Consider the following 17,293-nt stretch of genomic DNA (forward strand, 5'->3'; position numbering starts at 1 on the left):
AGTGTATAATCTCTCAATCATTGCGAGTATCAAGTTTTATTTTAATGGTGGAAACAATGTTGAATTCATTTAATTATTTTCACTTCAATACTAACATTTATTGTGTTTATAATCACAATAAGAATTAACTATTCTTCGTGCTACAAAATAATTTAAAATTCATGATGTTTCACACAACAAAAAATAAACAAAACATCTCTTTGCTGTTTCATTAAGCAATATTTTTTAAAGTTTGAAAATTTAACTTTTTTGAAATGAAGGAAAGTTGTCTTCACGTGAACAGTCACATTGAATGACTAATTCACGGTCTGCTGTTCATTAGATTAGGTTCCCTACAGTATGGAAACATGCGCTTCGGCGCAACAAATCCACACCGACCCTCCAATGAGTAGCCCACCCAAACCCCTACCCTATATTTACCCCGACTAATGTACATCACTCTCTGGGAAATTTAGCATGACCGATTCACCTGGCCCGTGATTCTTTGAATTGTGGGAGGAAACCCACGCAGACATGGGGAGAATGTGCAAATGCCATGCAGACAGTCACCCGAGATGAGAATTGAACCCTGGTCCCTGGCGCTGGGACACAGCAGTGCTAACCATTGTTCCACCCATTTTTCCCTTTGATTCAAAAGAAGATATTTTCTTCAGGTTCCCACGAAAAGGCAGTATGTAATTCTCCTGGACCTAAATTCATGGAAGATGTTTGAGAACATTGCAGTCATAAAAGTGAAAAAGCACTAAATTCAAACATTTCAAGCACATAAATCATTGTTCTCCATTATTATAAAGGTGTAATAAAATTGATTTCTTCTGCTGTAAAATAATGAAATGTAACTTCCTATTAATCATTAGTCAGCTGATTCCTTCCATTTCTAATTCAATTTTGCAAATTATTTAATTATGCTTATGTATTGATCAAATTAAATTTCTACTTATTGTTCAATTTATCAATCGTCGAGAATTTGCCTTTATTTTCCATTCACCTATTCATATTGAATGAAAGTTTAATATATTTTGAAAATATGGGCGTGTGGTCATTTGAAGCTTGCATGCCTCACATTTATCTCACTTCTTGCATAATGGTTTAATTGTGTTTGAAGAAGGAATTCTACCAAAGATTATTTTTCAAATTGTTGACTTCACATATCTTTAACACTGAGTTGTCAACCTCTTCCTAAATTTTGTAAACTATCTCAATCTTATTGAAATCCATGATCACATAAAACACTTCACATAAAGCCACACAAATGTCTTCATGACCAGCTAATTACTATTAAGTGGAATAATCTAAGTAACTATCTTATTGCTCCTGAAAGCAAGCATCTCAGTAAGTATCTGGTTATCATTCCATCCAATAACTGCAGTAATTACACACAACACTGGTTGCTCAAAGCAATATATATTCTTTATTCCTAAAGACCACGGGTTCTAACATGAAGAGATGTTGATGGTCCTGATTTTTGCTTTTCTCAAACAGGTTTTCAGCCCAAATATTGCAAAACAAGTCTAAACTGGGTTTTGTTAAACTGTAGGTGCAAACATTTTTAGCTCATGCCCATTAAAATTATTTATCAGCTCATCAGAGCAAAAACTGAGAGTTGCCTCTGTAAATTCACTGAAGTTCTCATATTAATTGTTCGTTTTCTTCTTAAAACTGAGGCAGCAGTGCTAACCACCGTGCCACCGTGCCGCCCTCAATGTCAGGGAATTCTGCATTGGATGTTCCTGAAATAAAAGTGGACAATGCAAAAGTTGTCCAAAATTGGTAAAGTTATTCAGTTATCTTCCAGAAGAAAATCGAAAGAGTTATTACTCTTGCATGGGGAGATCTGCTGAAATATACTGGGAATGAATAATCTAATTGTAGATGATGTAAATATAGGAGATGCTGTTCTGATTCTGTAACATCTTGCAGGCATAACCCTTTAAATTTTTACAAGTTCATAAGGAGATGTCACATATGCACCAATATGGCATAACCGAAGTGAGTTTCAATGAATGGAGTTCACCCATCATCATGATGCCAAAGCGGGATAAGACCCAACAGTTATGTGTGGACTATCACAAAATCAATGTTTTTAGAAAGACTGATGCGTATACATATCTGAGGTTGGAGGACTGTGTGGAAAAGATTGGAGGAGCAACTTACATTTCTAAGTTGGACTTCCTCAAACGTTACTGGCAGCGAACTTTGTCAGAAAGATCAAAAGCAATTTTGTAACGCCAACTGGGATATATCGTTGAACACGGACAAATAGCCCCACGGCATGCGAAAACGAAAGTTGCAGGGGACCTTTACACATTGTTGACGAAAATAGCAGGACTACGGTTCCACGCATTGAGTGGCTTTTACTGAAAGTTTGTGCTGAATGTTAGCAGTGGGACTACTCCACTCAATGAACTGTTAAAAACAGGCAAGAAATTTCAGTGAACACAAGACTTTCAAAATGTTGTTTTTCTCAGAGTAGTGCTGATTGTGAGGAGACATGATTGACGTGTACGAAATAATGAGGAGCAAGGAATTACAGATTGAAGGAAACATTTGCTCTTTCTCTATGACCAGGGTTTGTAGATTTCAGATAAGATGCAGAAAGCTTTGTATAGACTGGCAGGAAAACTTTATCAGTCAGCGGGTGGTAGACTCAGGAACTCATTCCCTATAAAGATCAGTTGGACAGTTAACCCTTCATTCTTCTCTGATTCCACTGGCCAAAGAGTTTCGAAAAATGCTCAAAGTGAGCAACAGTTATTCGATCGATGGCTTTATGAAATGGAAAGGTGCCCTTGAGAAACGTGGACGACTATTCGGCTTCCCTCCTGTGATGACGCTGCAACATTGACTCTCATGTCCTCGGGGAAATTTCATGAGGGCATTCTCGTTCTTGCAGATGAAGAGCTCATACCTTATTCCGGCTTCAGAAAAATCACTGTTTAAGCAGAATTAACGTCTGCCCTGCCTGCGAGCCAGGTAGGATTGGAACCTACAGTCTCCTGATCCGTAGTCAGGCGCGTTATCCATTGCACCACTGGCCCGATGCATACACGCACACTCAGGAGCCGTGATGTTAATACGGACACGGTTAATAGCAGTCATGTTCACCAGTTGAACAAGCAATAAAGATAATCACTGTCACTGCTTCAGTCTAATCTTCATCACCTTTCAAAGCAGCGAATTTTCCAACTAAAAACACATATGTCCTCATGAAGTTTCCATTCAGCAGAATGAATGTCTGCTCAGTCACTCAATGGAATCACTGCTGATCTGATGAATTTCGAATCCACTTCTTCAGCATAACTGACGTGAACGTGAGCCTAATCACCACATGTAATATACCAGTTAACTTTCAGAGGTTTCGAGTACAGTAACGACTTTTGCGAGTATGCAAAAAAGTGAATACTGTGAACTGAGCAAAAATATCCCTTCATGGAAATGAATTCAGTGCAAAGTCAAACACATAAGAACGGCAGATGACGTAAACATTCCTCTGCATCACTCTGCACAGATGCTTCTCCAAGAATTGACTCTTTGCAGAATTCTTCTTTGTAATTTAGACTGTCCCAGTTGTAGATATTCTTACAATCCACAAACAAGTATCCTGCTGAAAACTACTTACTTAAGATTAAAATAGTTGACTAACTGTTCGACCAGCTGCTGTCCCAAAGTTCCGTTTTCCATGTCAATACAAGTTCTTGCAGGTGAAATTGGAGCTCCCAGCCTGATGTCCCACTGCTTCTTGATGCGTGGGAATTGAAGCCGCTGTCGTTAAGGCGGGACCGTTTAGCCTCGATATTTCACGCGCCTCCGTAACATCGGAGAATGGAATTACGCTCAACCGATTGCATTTTCGCAGCCACATGCTCGCGCTGAATGCCATTACCATTTCCAATTAGTTTTGGGTGCACTGCGACTCAATTTCTCTGATTCCACGCCCTTGAACTGGGACTATATGACATGCCATTATATGATTATGTAAATGAGTGAGGAAATTGGTTAAGTAACCGATGTTAAAATACAGTGTTATTGAGAAATACATTTCAACAATACCCTGCAGTATCCCATGACCATTTGAAGTTTATAGATATCTCGCAAATGTAATATCCTACAACCTCAGTGTTGCAATCTCTACACACTCTCCGGACATAGAATCTATATATTCAACCGAATCTGAGTTCCCACATCTCAGTCACTGTTTGACAAGTCTTCCTTTGTGCGTGTGGTTCTGTTCTTGGCATAACCTCTGCCACGATCCTTATTGCTTTTTGCATCGTGCTTTTCCATGTGGCGCCAGGATCATGAAATGGTTCTTTCTTGGCATTGTAAACACAGCAAGTTCTGCTCGAATCACAGTGACAGCAATCGGCATTTTCCCGTTTTACTCCATGTAATATGTGCTTAGCAAACGCTGAGAAAATCAATCTTTGTTTTACATGAAAATACGTGGTGATAAGTTTCCTTCTTCAAACACCCACTGTCTCACACCTTTGCGTTTCACATATCATAACCACCCTTTATCGGAGAAATCTCTCCCTCGCACAAGAACTAACTCGCCTAAACGTCTACCCTCCCATTTCACTGAGGTACTGCGCAATATAATACTCACATTTACACTGTTCATTCTGTACTACTGCGGTCACTGTTTTGGGTGAAAGTGTTCAAACCCATGGTCGGCATCTTCAAGCAATTCAATTCATTTAGATGCAGCTGTTCTGTAATTAATCCGCATGGAGCAGCTTTTACTGACACGGACAATAGATTACTGGAACATCGGGCTCAGGATAAGTGCACAGCGCAGGATTGAGCAAACGATGTTTTATTGGAAACGACAAGTTTCTGTGGCTTTCTCCAGTAAATTATTTCATTTGTTCATTCGGTTCCCCCGAAATATTGCGTGCAGTTCTGCAATTCACATTACAGGAGTCATGTGATCGCACTGGAAACCTTGCAGAAATTTACCAAGTTGAAAAGTTTAGGTGATGAAGACAGATTGTTTTGACTGGGGTTGTTTTCTTAAGGCAGAGGAAACTGTGATTATACATGTTTCATATGCACTAAGTAATGAGCAACATGGACAGTGCAGACTAAAAGAAACGTTTCCTCTTGACCGATCAACAGGGGCGTAAACTGAAGTTAAAAGGTGGAAAGGATTGAGGAGATATGCAGAAAAATCTCATCAGCAAGCGGATGGTTGAATCTGGATTCACTGTCTGAAGGGATGCGCAGAGGCGAACCCACATAACCTTCAGAAATACACGGATCTGAACTTGAGTTGTTAATGCATACAAGGCCAAGTGATGAAAATGAATAAAGATAGTCAAGCGATTGCATCTGACGAAAGCATGTACAACGATCTTGAGGGCTGTCATTCTACACATACGTGGTATTCGTATAGCTGTCCATGGTGGGCTAACAGGTCCATTTTTTTCGCTTTCTTCGCTGTCACCCGGCTTTGATTCTCAGTCCGGGAGTGGGGTTTGTTTTGATCATTTCGGTTTCAGAACAGTCAGTTTTAAGTGCAATAAAGTCAGCGCTGCCCGCAAGCCAGGTTGGAATCGAAGCTTCACACAGTAGATCTGTAGTTAGGTATGTTATCCATTGTGCCACTGGCCCATTGTATGTACTACATTTGCGGTAAATTAACTTGTATGTGAATTTGAAGCCTGCCAGTCTTGTTCTTGAACCAAGTCGAAACTTTAACTACAATCTCTGGACCATAACCATGCGCATTATCCATTGTGACATTGTGCTCGCGCATGCTTGAGGTTGGCATTCTGCAGAGTTGTGATCTAAACACGGACATGACCAATCGTACTCATGTTCACAAGTTGAATAACCAGGAAAGATAATCACCGTTACTGCTTCACTCCAATGATCCACTCTTTGTGCAGCGGGAGGTTTTGTCACGGAAAGACATTCATTCTCATGAAACTTCCATTCACTTTGTGTCTACTCAGCCATTCAATGGGATCTCCGCTCATCTGATGAATTTCAAATTCACTGCACTGATTTTGCTCCATCACTTTTGATCAACTAATGCCTAATCACAACATCGTATTCAAGCTAATTTTCGAAGTCTGAAAGTATTTTAACGGCCTGTGCGAGTTTACAAGAAATTCAATAAAATGAAATGAGCAAAAAAATTCCCTTTCTGCCCAGAGCAGAGTTAGCCATATGAGATAGCTCAGAGACCGAAAACATTACCTCAATTTCTCTCAGTGCAGATGTCAATAGTATCTGCTCCAGTTACAGTTGGAATTCCAGCTTGATATCCCAGTGCTCCCTGCTTCGTGTCAATGGAAGCTGGTGCAGTTCAGATTGTAGCTCCCAGCCTGATGCGACGTATAGCACGTCAACAGAAACTGCTCCACGCAATGTTGGAACTCCCAGTCCCCGGCATTTCAATTCACTCTGTACTTTCAGTGAAATACTTCACACTCAATGATTTCATTTCTGAACACATATCCGCTGCCTCATCCCCATCCGCATTTCCAGTTTGATCTTCGCTGCTGCACCACGCAGTTTCTCTTATTCCAGGCCTGAAACCTGGCACTATATGATATTCCACAGCAATGGTCACTTCCTTGTATGACGAAATTGCTAAAGTAACCGATGGTAAACTACATTTCTTTTGCAGAAATACATTCCAGCAATTCCCTGCACTATTCCCTGATGCTTTCATTTTCTGGAGGACTATATCAACCTTCGCCTTCAACAAACTAAGTGATGAAATATCCATCGGCTCTAGAGATACCGAAGTTAACCATTCAACCAACCATGAGTTTGCATTTCTCAGTCACTGTTTGTCAAGTATTACTACTGTTCATGTAGTCCTGTTCCTTACATATCCTCTGCCACTATCTTTACTGCTTTTTGCATCATGCTATTCCATGCAGTGCCGGTATCGTGCAGTGGTTAGTGCTTTGCGTAGTGGCAGCAGAAAGATCATCTCCAATTTGACTTCCAGTATTGTCACTTGTTCCCGTTTTATGCAGAGTAAGACAGGCTTCACAAAAGCAGGAGCGAATCAATCTTTTTTGACATGAAAATATTTGTCGAGGTGATGATTTCGCTCCTTCAAACCCTGGCCCTTTCACATTTCTGCTGTCTATGTATCAGGATTTAAACGCACTAATTCTCGGAGATTTCTCCCCATCCCACGATCAGTAACCCTGCTTTAGGTTCCTTCTCCAATTTCCCTGAGGCATTTGGCTATCAAGCACTCGCATTGACATTGTTCAGTCTGTGCAGCTGCAGTCAATGTTGTTGGGCGAACGTGACCCAATCCCACAATTAGGACCTTAAAACCAATCGATCCATTTACATACTGCTGTTGTGAGATCAGTGCTCATGTAAGAATTTTTACTGACATGTTCCGGAGATCACTGGAACATCAGGCTCAGGAAAATGACACAATGCATATTCAGCAAAGGGTGTTTTTTTTTGGAAACGATCAGTTTTTCTGTTCTAATTTCAATGGTGAAGAGAAGATTGTGAGGAAACATGATTGAAATGTGCAGAACAATGAGAGATAAAGGCATGTTCGGCAGAAAGAAATGTGTCCTCTCGGACAAACGCCAAGTGGTGTCGAGTAAATGTACGAGGCAGAAAGTTTTCAGTAGATAAGCAGTAAAACCTTTATCCACCAGTGATGGTGGATAAATCTGCAACTCATTGTGATGAAATCAACACAACCTTCAGAGATATTCAATCTGTATTTGTGATGCTAAGGCATACAAGGCAAAGAGATGGACAATGGAATGAGGATAGTGAAGCGGTTGTTTCTGCAGAGAACGCGTCCAACACATTTGAGGGCTGTCACACTACGTGCCTCTGACCGCTGTACTCGTCCCTGGTCGTGTCGTGGTTCTGAATTGGCACTTTTACCACTGCAGCCCGGGTTCAATTCCCAGTAAGGGCTGTTTTGTTCAGCATCTACAGCGTGGGCATCTGTGATAGGATTCCTTTCAATCAATCAATGTCTCCACGAACATCAGAGTTAATGTCCCAGCCTCTTAAAGAAGGAGAAGGTGCCTCGGCACTCCATGAACCAACATGAGACTGAGATATTTATTTTGTTTCCTTGCCATTACTATGAGCCGCAGCGATTGGGTCGATGGCTCTGTGAAATTGTAAAGTGCCGATTCGCAGTGTGTGGGACTATTTGGTCTTCCTCACTTGTGATGACGCTGCGACATTGACTGTGATGTTCTCCAGAATGTGTACTGAAGGAGATTCTCGTGTCTGCATATCAGGAGCTCAAACTTCATCTCAGCTTCAGAAAAATGAGGAAGATTAGGTTGTGAGTGTAATGAATACCTGTGTTAACCTCGAGCTAGAGCGGAGTGAAATCTACAATGTTCTCATCTTGAGTCAGGCACGTTAGACTTTGCGCCACTTGCCCCATATGTTCTTCACGCTTTCATGCTTCAGAATGAAGGGGAAAGATACACATGAGACCCACTGGGCATGTATCACAAGTTGAATAACCAGGTAAGATAATCACCGTTACTGCTTCACTCCAATGATCCATTGGAGAAATAGCAGTCAAATTCAAAAATTTAACCAGGAAAGAAAATCACCACCACTGCTTTCGTCCAATCCTCCCCACGTTGTGTTTCAGCGCGATTCATAATGAAAACATATATGTCATGATGAAGCTTCTATTCAGCCTCTTGTCTGTTCAGTCATTGAATGGGATCATCGTTGATCCTGTAAATTTCAACATTAGTTTCCAGCTTTTCCTCCATAAATCAAGATAAACGCGAGCATAATGTCAACATCAAATAGAGTCATAGAGTCAGAGAGATGCGTAGCATGGAAACAGATCCTTTGGTCCTACTCGTCCATGCTGACTAGATATCCAAACCTAATCAAGTCCCACCTGCCATCACCCCGTCCATATCCCTCCAAAACCTTTCTATTCGTATATCGATCCAAATGCCTCTTAAATGTTGCAATTGTACCAACCTCCACCACTTCATCTGGCAGCACATTCCATATACTTATTACTCTCTGTGTGAAAACTTTGCCCAGTGGGTCTCATGTATATCTTTCCCCTTTCACCGTAAAACTATGCACTCTAATTTTTTCCCACAGACCCCAGGAAAAGACTCTTTCTATTTACCATATCTTTGACCCTTATAATTTTGAAAAACTCTAACAAGTCATACCTCAGCCTCTGATGCGCCAGGGAAAACAGTCCCAGCCAATTAAGCCACTCCCTCTTTAGCAAATCCTCCAACATTGACAGAATCCTCATTTCTTTCTGAACCCTTTCAAATTTTGTAACATCTTTCCGATACGAAGGAGACCAGATATGCACGCAACATTCCAACAGTGGCCTACCAAATGTCTTGTACAGCCGCAACATGACCTCCCAACTCATGTACTCAATGCTCTGAACAATAAAGGAAAGCATACCAAACGCCTTCTTCACTATCCTATCTACCTGAGACTCCACTTTCAAGTTAAATTTCAAACATCAGGATGCTATGAACCTGCACTCCAAGGTCTGTATGTTCAGCAACACTCCCTCGGACATTGCCATTAAGTGTTGAAGTCCTGGTATGATTTGCTTTCCCAAAATGCAGCACCTCACATTTATCTGAATTAAACTCCATCTGCTATTTCTCAGCTGATTGGCCGAACTGGTCAAGATCCTGTTCTGTGGTAACTCTCTTCGCTGTCCACCACAACTCCAGTTAAATGACAAAAAGTAGAGGACCCAGCACGGATCCTTGTAGCACTCCACTGGTCACGGGACTCCAGTCTGAAAAACAACCCTCCAGCACCACCCTCTGTCCTCTCCATTTGATCTAGTTATTTACCGTTAATTTTTGGAAGTTTTGTTCGCTTTAATGACTTGTATGGGTTTTCCGGAAATATAATATCATGGCACAACCTGAAAATCACTTCTGCAATTTAACCAAATACGCAGTCAGTCTTATGATAAAAGGCAGAAAAAGAAAATATTACCTGCGTTTCTTTCTGCACAGATTCTCCTGCACGAGCTGAATCCTTGCCACATTTTCCCTTCTTTTTGCGAGATTTCCCTGGGACAGATATTCACTCAATCTACAAACATGGGTCCTGCTAAATACTACTTTAATTCAGATTAAAATAACTGAGTATCCTTTCTCCAACTTGACGTCTCATCGGTCCGTGCTCCTTATCAATACAATCTGCTCCAGGTGAGGTTGGAACTTCCAGCCTGCTGCCACAATGCCCCCTGTTTTATGCCAACAGAAGCCGCTCCATATAAATTGGAGGTCCCAATCTGATATCACACTGCTCCTTGCTCCATGTCAAGAGAAGGTACGACAGGTGAGGTTGGAGTCCCAGCCCCGGCGTTTCATGCACTTTTATACCGTCACAGCGGGCTCATCCTCATGCCCATTTCCACTTTGATCTTCACTGCTGCGCCACTCAGTCTCTCTTAGTTTAGCCCTGGGAACACGAGATTATATGATATTCTGCAACACTGATTACTTATGTGGAATATAACAATTCTCCATTTCATAAATCAGAATTCAAACCCACGCACGTTCAGAGATTTCCCTCCCTTACAAGCCCATTAAACCTCCTTTACATCGCTCCTGCCATTTCACTGAGGCATTCCATAATCTAACGTGCACATCGGGACCATTCTGTCTGTGCTGCTGCTGTCACTCTTGATGGGTAAACGTGTCCTATCCCATCATCGGGAACAGGAAACCATTCGATCCATTTCATTCCCAGTGGTTGTGAAATCAATCATCATGTCAGAGACTTTACTGGCATGGACCAGAGATTACATGTTAACAATTCGTCTTGATTTCCTGCCACTAAGCCAGTATGGCACCTTACTTGCGACGTTTCCATTAATGCCACAGACGTTTATCTTTTAACCAGTTTGCCATTGTAAAATAAACACACACCTTGTCAAAAATACTAGTCTAATTCTTGTGCGAGGTGCCTTCAGTCTGACGTTAAGCTGACTGGTTTGTGATCTCTACTACCAAGATGCTCTCCCGACGCCATTCCTCCTATTGTGCTGCTCTTGTTTGTCTTGCCATGACTGATCAAAACAGTGCTCTTGAAATCACTTCAAAATCATTTCGCATTACAATGACACACTACATTGGAGTTGTGAAAATCCACTGTTATTTCTACCCTTTTATTTGATCATTATTGAGAGATTAACTGCCATTCGCTCCACTATACCACTAAGTTTTTCTGGTCTCTGTGGCACTCTTCCACCAGTGTCACTGCATTTTTTGTTCCTTCGCTGAATTTTTACAGTCGCGTTTGATGTTCATTTAAAACATCATTTCTCAGAACTGCAATTTTTCAATCGAGCAAAATCGCCAGCCTTTTCATTTAAAGTCCCCTATAATGATATCAAATGGGGAAAAATGAGAGTTTCAGCAGCAGATGAACTGAGATTCGGCCGAGTTATCAATTGTCAGCGTGTGGGGCACATGTGATCGTGATGATGATAAGATCCAACAGCGCAACCCAGCAGCTTTCATGCAAACATTCGTTTGGTGTTAGCTGCACAAATTGCCAGAGTCATTTCCCTTCATTTCGCAATCGGTCTTTTTGTTTTTGGCTTTTCTTTTCCTCCTGTAGTTCTCCCTTGATGGCAGTAACTCTGTCTGACGTTCAAAATGCCTACATTTCTTATACCCCCAAATCGGATTATCTCATTTGTTCGATATTGGCAGAATAATAAATTCAAAATCGATTGGCTTTTAATTTACAGACACGTAAATGAATCTCGTTGGTTAAATTTGAATTGTCGTCAAAACAGCAACCAACTCAGGTACCTATTTCACAGCCAAATGTTACATATTTTCAATTTTCCAGTAAACTCTGACATTGCTCTCGTAAGCTCTCGGTGCAGAACATCATTCTACCTCTCTTAAAGGTACAGCACACACTTTCAACTTCATAACAATTTGGAATTGCACATCAGGTTGTCACTGGCCAACCGCACACAAAGCCAGAAATACAGACCTCAAACAAAGGACAGTTATAAGTGGATAAAGGAGCAGTAAAATGTGCCATGTCACAGTCAAAGAGAAACAGGGGATAGAGAAAGATACTGTACTTGCCAGCACACAGAAAATAGTCAAGTATTTTGCAGGAATCTACATCATAGTCATGAGAATGAATTGATCTAATTTTTTTGGATAACATGGTGATGAGGTAGAACTCCATATTACCGCCAAGAGCAGTAGCCTGTAGTGTTTAGTGCAATGCAACACTGCTTCAGACTCTCTCATTCAGTGTAAAATCCATATTTGGCAGTGGGGGAGTAAGGAGCGTGCGAATACAGAGAGCAGAAGTAGAGGAGTGGGAAGAGCACAGAGGAATATTAGGCTGGAAGCAGTGGTGGATTAATGGGGTGCAAGACCATGGATGGATTTGAAAACAAATCTGAGAATTATAAAATCAGTGGAGAGTCATCGTGGGAACCAATGCAGATCTGAAAATGTGTTGCTGGAAAAGCTCAGCAGGTCAGGCAGCATCCAGGGAACAGGAGAATCGATGTTTCGGGCATAATCCCTTCTTCAGGAAGCCCTTCTTCGGGCTTATGCCCGAAACGTCGATTCCCCTGTTCCCTGGATGCTGCCTGACTTGCTGCGCTTTTCCAGCAACACATTTTCAGCTCTGATCTCCAGCATCTGCAGTCCTCAATTTCTCCAACCCATGCAGATCAGTGAGTTTTATTTAGTCAGAACAGAAGGGAAGTCAAGGAGGAAATGACAAGTAGTTAGCTTAACATCTGTCACATGAAAGCTTCTCAATCTATTTTTTTAATAAAGTTGTTGAGCAAGGCACTTGGAGAAAGAAAATCAAGGGTATGATGAAAATTCATGATACGTTGCGAACAGGTAGTCAGATTTAACCAGATTATTGATATTCTTTGTGGAGCTATCGTGTGTTATGGATCAACTGCCATTTACTGACTCATTCTTGAGGCTGTCAAACTTCACTTGAAGGCTCCCACGATTCTCCTTACAATGTAAATTCCCATCCAGTTGATGTCATCAACAAGTTTAGAAAAATTACAAGAGGTCCAAATGTCCAAATCATGTATAATGTTTGGGAACAATTTGGTTCAAGCATTGAATCATAGAATCTCTCCAATGCAATGAAGCCCTACTCTCTCCCTATAATGCTGCATTTCGCATGCCCAATCCACCAAGCCTGGACATTCCTAGATATAATGGGCAATTCACTTAAACCGTGAATATTTGCACTGTGTGCAGAAACAGCAGCATCCGCAGGAATCCCACGCAGACACTATGAATGTGCACAATTCATGTTGGCAATCGCGTGACGATGGAATTTAACCCCGGTCTCGAGCACTGTGAGGCAGCAGTGCTGTCACTGATCCTTGTGGTACTTCACCCACAAACCAGCTGGAAATGAATGCTGGCACGTTTTCTCCAACCCCATTGTGTTTTGTGATGTTCTGTGGGACCGGATAAAAAACTTAATGAACAAGTAAAACTGTGGGGTTCCAACGTGAATTCCACTCCACAGGAGGCTTTTCAGAGATTACATAACTTGAAAGATGACTCCCAGCGCATCCACATTCTCTCATTGTCTTCCTCTTTCTTCAACATTTTGGGATGAAGCCTGTCTGGTCTAATTGACTCAAACTTTAGTCCAGTTAACTTTTGAAGTACGACCTCTTTCCTGTTCTTATTTTTTTGTCCCTTGTTTCGTATATTTGGGACATTTAATCTCCCGATGAAGGGCTTCTGATTGGATGTTGACTGACGGCCTGTGTTTTTCCAGTACCTCATTCTTCGACACTGATTGCAAGCATTTGCGATCCTCACTTTCTCCTTTTCCACAATCCTGACATTTGCATAGTATCTCACTGTGCTGATTCGCTTTGCGTCTTGCCAGGCCAGATGATCAGCTGAAGTCTCGCCCACACACACGTGCTCTGTTTCTCCCGACTTTGAACGAAGTTTGTACCTTTCCTGTTCAGAACACCATACTATTCAGGTTCGGATAAATGATGTGACTCCATCAGACTCTGCTGTGATCTTTGATCCAAATTTGCTGGGTGCAAATCAATCCTTCTAATACCCTGTAAAATTGATTTCAAGAATATAATTGAGAGAGAACCCATTCAAAAATGCTCGGTCAAGTGTCTAAACAACTCTTTATGTGGCTCAGTGTCAAGTGCTGCCTTTTCACATTCCTGTGAATCATTTTGGACATTTTGACAGATGGAAGACGGGGTAGAATTATAATCTTATGTTGTTGATTTGGATATCCATTGCAATTCCTTCATCATTTCCAGATGTTTAACTTGTAACTCCTCACCTGCCAGTAATCTGGGACCACGTGCACTACGTGGACTGCAGCAGTTCAAGAAGATCATTTATCGACGTCTACACGGGCAATTGGAGATTGACAATATCAGCCAGTCTTGCTCATGAAAGGGCTGGAGAGTGGGGTGAACTAATCTGATCAGGGAACCAGCATTGGCACGATGCGCCAAATTATCTTGTGTTGCAATCATTCAGTAATTGCGACTAAAATTAAAGAAAAAAAGACTCACACAGGCTGCCATGGATCTGTTTCTGCATTCGCCACTCCGTAAGAAAGCAGCTAATCGTTGGAACATCTGTACTTTTAGACTCAGTGCTGTGAGAAACACCTGCAAGAAAATAATAGCAAAATGCTGCAGCAGCTGAAATATTTTTTAATAAAACAGGCTATGCTGCAATAACTTAGCTGGTCGGGTTTGTGCAGGGAAAGAAGGTAGATGAATGTTTTAGCGTGCGCAGACAGACATCAGGAAATAAAAATGAAGCAGGTTTTCTTCATCCTTATGATCTGAGAAGCAGAAGGAAAATGGAGTAGATTTGTGACAGTCACAGGCTCTGGGGATGGTAATTGGTGGAAAACTCATAAAGACACAGTCGACAAGAGTTATGGTAAAATAACAAAAAGGGGTATCTAAAATTCATCACTGTCAATCCAGGTAAGAAGTTCAGAAGACACAAATATACCTTGGTTTGGGTTTGGTGTGTGTAAATACTCTCCTCTGAACTCACTGTAAATGCAGTTTCGTAAACCCTTCTCTACCAGTCCAGGAGAGAAATTCACAATCATTGTGTCCTGGTCACAGTCTTGTTCCATGTACTGTGCTATACTGTAGAAGTTGGCGGACGTTATCTCAAGTCCAAATGGCACTCCGTCAGCGCCTAGTCACACCGGATCCATTGCTCACGCCACCTGAACATGCTTAAGAGAGGATAAATCAAACATGACTGGCAAGAGAAGACAGGGACAGCACAGAAACAAAAGAAAAACACCATCTGGTGTAGATTAGTGAAACGTAGATCATTTGGAAGGGTTCAATAACGAGCAGAAAACAACCGAAATGGCAAGATGAGTTATTAAGATTTAGTACGTAAGCGTGTGAACTTGAAATATAAAGAATGGTGCAAGAGTTTGTTCACATATTTAAAAGGTTACAGAGAGAATAGTAAGGTAAAACAATGACTGCAGATGCTGGAAACCAGATTTTCGAGTAGAGTGGTGCTGGAAAAGCACAGCAGTTCAGGCATCTTCCGAGGAGCAGGAAAATCCAACGTTTCGGGCAAAAGCCCTTCATCAGCAATACAGGCAGAGCGCCTGAATGGTAGAGAGACAACAGAGAGAAGAGTGCAAATTGGTGCACTGGAGATGACGTAATGGGGAACAACGAAATGGTGCAGGTGAACACGTACTTTGTATCAGTTTTCACAATGGAAGACAACCACAAAATTTGCGAATTAATAGGCACGTAGGGAAGAAGTGAATGAAATGCCAACAATAACCAGAAGATGCCAGGGAAGCTGCAAGGTCTTAAAGGATTAAGTCACTGAGACCAGATGGACTGCATTCCTGATTTCTGAAGGAGATTGCTGTGGAGATTGTGGACGCGTTGGTCGTGATCAGTCAGGAGTCATCGGCGTCAGGGTGGGTCCCAGATGACTGGAAATTTTTAATTGCAACACCCCTGCTGAAAGAAAGTGGAGAGGCATACACAGACTACTGTCGGCCATGCTAACGACAGTGTTGCACAGCACTTGGAAATGGATGGTAAAATACAGCAAAGTCTGCATGTCTTCATCAAGTGGACGTCATGTCCGACAGCTATGCTGGATCTCTTTGAGGAAGTACCAAGTAAGTTAGGCAAAGCAGAGCCAGTGGACGTGATCTAATTCAATACTCATAAGTCCTGTGATAAGGTGCCATAGGGCATACTGCTAAATAAGGTAAAAGCATGCTATTAGTGACAAGGAGGGGATTGGCTGACTGTCTGAGTGAGAACAGAGGGGTCTTTTACAGGATGGCAGCTACTGATTTTTTAAGACTTGCACAGCCATCGGTGTTGAGAGCATGACTATTCAAGTTACACGTTAAACATCTGGACAAAGGAACAGAGTGCATTTTCGCTACAGTTGCACTTGACACAAACGTAGTTTGAGAGACAGGTCGTGTCAAGAAAGCTGGGAAACTTCATAAGATGCTGGGCAGGCGCAGGGAGGGGGCAAATAAGTGGCAAATGCAATACAAAATGGGATGAGTCAGGTTATGCAGTATGAGAGGAAGAAGGCAGGCTTCGACTAATTTCTGTTCACGGAAAGACTTCAGAAATCCGAAGCGCAATGTGATTTGGGAGCCCGAGATCAGGCAGGTTCAGTTGGAATTCAGGAAGGAAAATTCAATTTTATAATTTATATCAAGGGGCCTCAAATACAAGAGCAGAGATGTGCAGTTGAGCATTTATATAGTCGTGGTCAGACTAGGTCCGATATCTAAGGGTATTTCAGAGTCATACAGCAGTTTAGCAGACCATTCACTCCATATATACCATGCAGAACTCATTGCCAAATTAAAATAGACCCTCCTGCCTGCCGTTGACCCAAAAACTTCCAATACATTCTTAATCAGTTACTTATCGAAATGACTTTTAAATAATTTAACTATAGTTGCATCCATCACTTCCTCTCGCGGTTTATTGCACACAGTGACCAAAGGGTAAAACAAAAGCTGCCACTCATGTCCTTTATAAATGTTCCTCTCGTACTTTAAACATATGCCCCTGGATGCGATCTCCCTCACCTTTGATGGTAATCTTATTTATGCTCCTCTTGATTTCACAAATCTCTAGAAGGCCAAACATCGAAGTCCTCTGCTCCAGTGAAAAAGAAACCACAGCCTATTTTTATAACAGAAGACTTCTATTCATGACATAATTCTGGCAAATACTTTCTGAACGCTCTCC

General features: G+C 41.6%; 1 non-coding gene across 1 annotated transcript; it reads right to left on the reverse strand.

Annotated features, from left to right (window-relative positions):
• Positions 1 to 2,965: 2,965 nt before the first annotated feature.
• Positions 2,966 to 3,038, reverse strand: trnar-acg (transfer RNA arginine (anticodon ACG)). Its single transcript has one exon. It is a non-coding gene; the product is annotated as a tRNA-Arg (tRNA).
• Between the last annotated feature and the right edge of the window lie 14,255 nt (positions 3,039 to 17,293).

The sequence above is a fragment of the Chiloscyllium plagiosum genome, unplaced genomic scaffold, assembly GCF_037043375.1.
Source record: "Chiloscyllium plagiosum isolate Xiang-an unplaced genomic scaffold, Cpla_swu_hap1 HiC_scaffold_18, whole genome shotgun sequence".
Classification (NCBI taxonomy): Eukaryota; Metazoa; Chordata; class Chondrichthyes; order Orectolobiformes; family Hemiscylliidae; genus Chiloscyllium; species Chiloscyllium plagiosum.